The following is a 2500-nucleotide window of genomic DNA, read 5'->3' on the forward strand; positions in this document are numbered from 1 at the left end:
CAGTCGCTAGACACAGCTGCGACCTCTAAGCTCCTCATTTAACTTGCGAGGGTGGACAGCTTCTTTCCTTCCTGCTTCATCTTTTGCCAGGGTCTCCCCGTAGTTAGCAATGTGTGTCTGCAGCCTGGCACGGGGTGGGAGGGGGCTGCCCCGTGGGATCTGACCCAAGGTGCTCACCTTTGCAACCGGTTGCGGATCTCTTCAAGTGAAAATCAATGCACTGCAAGAGAAAGTGCAAACGAGAGCACTGCCCTCCATCTGAGGGCATACCAACGAGGAAGTGGCTGTGGACACTGAGATGGCCACGAACAAGTGATGGGGCACAGAAAGAAGCGGTTTTATATAAGATCCATCCTCTTCCCCCACTCCCCACGTTGTGTTTCCGTTAGCTGTCGGTACTCTCTGGGCTGTAGGAAGCTGCTGTGAAAGGGATGGGGGGTGGTGGGGTGGAGGGGGCTGTTCCATGCAGGCCCAAGCAGCTCAGCACCATTGAAAGCATTTCCCAAGAGCAGGCTGTGGACACCACCCAGAGCACAACTGTGCTTATCAGGTAAGGAGGCACTGCCATGGGGACAGGGAAACGACAACATCGCCTGACACTACCGGGGATTCACAGCCGAGAGCAATGTGTGGGGAGATAAGCATGTTGATGCCCATCTTGCTGGGGTCACCTGACCCCAGCGGTCTTTCCTGCCCAAGTGCAGGGGGGCTGGACCGGATGATCTGTAAGGTAGGTCCCTTCCTGCCCCTAAATCTATGAAACTATGAAATCAATCAATAGTCCACCGTGGGCCCGATGTTATAGAGTCCCCCGGAGGAATCCAGTAGATCCTGCACTGCATTGGCTTGGAAGGGCTCCTGGTCCTGCAGCCTCAGCTGAGTTTGCATCTCTGCTGCTGCCCGACCCAGACGAGACTGTCTGCACAGGACGGGCGGTAGCTGCACTTGTGTGTGTGTGTGTGTGTGTGTGTGTGTGTGTGTGTGTGTGTGTCCCAACGTTTGTCATTCAACACGAATAGTATTTTCTCCTTTGAGTAGATAACGCCCAAGTCCAGGAAGGCCCCTGGGAGAAGATGCTGAGGAACATCGCGGCGGCTGCTACTGAGAGCCGGGGGAAGGCATCAAGACGGTCACTTGCTTGGCATGATCTCCCAGGTGCCGGCCACATGCTGCCATCCTCCCAACTTCTGCGCCTTCAGCCAAACCTCATTTCCCAGCCACGCCTGGTTTTCAGACCGGTTCTGTCGCTTTTGTTACATTAAATACAATTACGAGCACGCATTTCTTGCCTGAGTTGGTCCCTTTTCTTCCGCTCTGTTTCGTGATTATCGAAAACCCGGCATGCGGCATTATTTTACTAAGGTATTTGTTAACCTTCAAATGACCTGACAGTTGTTTTTATAACACTGTGTTTCTCTGCGACGCTTACTGGTAACGTTGATTCCCAGATGTGTCATTTCCAGATGTGTCATGCGGTCAAGTCTAAGGCTAGGAGAAGCTCCGTCCCGAAAAGTCGCTAGCATGACCGAGGACAAGTGACTAGGAAAGAGAGAAAGGAGTTAATGAATTTTCATTAATGAAATGGTCAATAGCTCATGCTTGAAGAAAAAAAGTTGCAAAAGAAGACCCGAACTTTGCCTGTCTCATTTTCATTCGCATCTTTTACAAACGATTCAGCTATAAACTAGAAACATGCAGTTTCAGAGCAGTGTCATACTGTTTTCTATAGTCCTGCACATTAACTCACGCTTGCATGTACATGTTCGTGCACGTATCCATGTACATATGCATGTACACATTGGCATTCGCATACACGCTGGAGGAGAGGAAGGCATGGTGCTCTGACTCAGGTCTTTGCGATGGCAAGGAAAGGATTGTTAAGAAACTCTCATCCTAACATCACTCGACACCTGAAATATGTGTCTCAAACACAGCACACTGCAGAAGTCAAAATCCTTTCTTCAGCTCCAGTTGTGAAAAAAACTACTTCGGAGGAACTTCAGTTTAGCCCACAGAAAATTAATTGATCTGATTAACTTGCTTCTGCCCCTGCAGAAAGCCGGGGACAAGGGGAAGGGCTCACCGTGGCGTCCCTGTAACACAGAATAACGGCATCACCCTGCTTACTAAACAGAATGATTGATTCGCATAAAATCCACATTACTCGAAGATGATTTCGAAGGTAAATAGGGTAAATCCAAATCCTGGCACAGAGGTGTTCAGTGCGTTATGGATTCGCATTTTCATAGACCTGCATTTTTTGCATAGCGGCTTCTATTCCATCCAGGAGAACACAAAACACCAGAAGATGCCTATGTGTTTGTGCCCAAAAGCTTGCAAAGAGCATTTTCCCCCCAACTATTTAGTTTGTCTAATAAAAGATACCGCATTTACCCAAAAAACCTTGTCTGCCTCTGGTCTGAGCAATGCACAAGTGACACTGCAGTAGAGCTCTGCCTCCCTCTTGGAGGGCTATTGGTTCAGGGTAAACAGGGGCAGC

This window comes from Alligator sinensis, unplaced genomic scaffold, assembly GCF_000455745.1.
Source record: "Alligator sinensis unplaced genomic scaffold, ASM45574v1 scaffold145_2, whole genome shotgun sequence".
Classification (NCBI taxonomy): domain Eukaryota; kingdom Metazoa; phylum Chordata; order Crocodylia; family Alligatoridae; genus Alligator; species Alligator sinensis.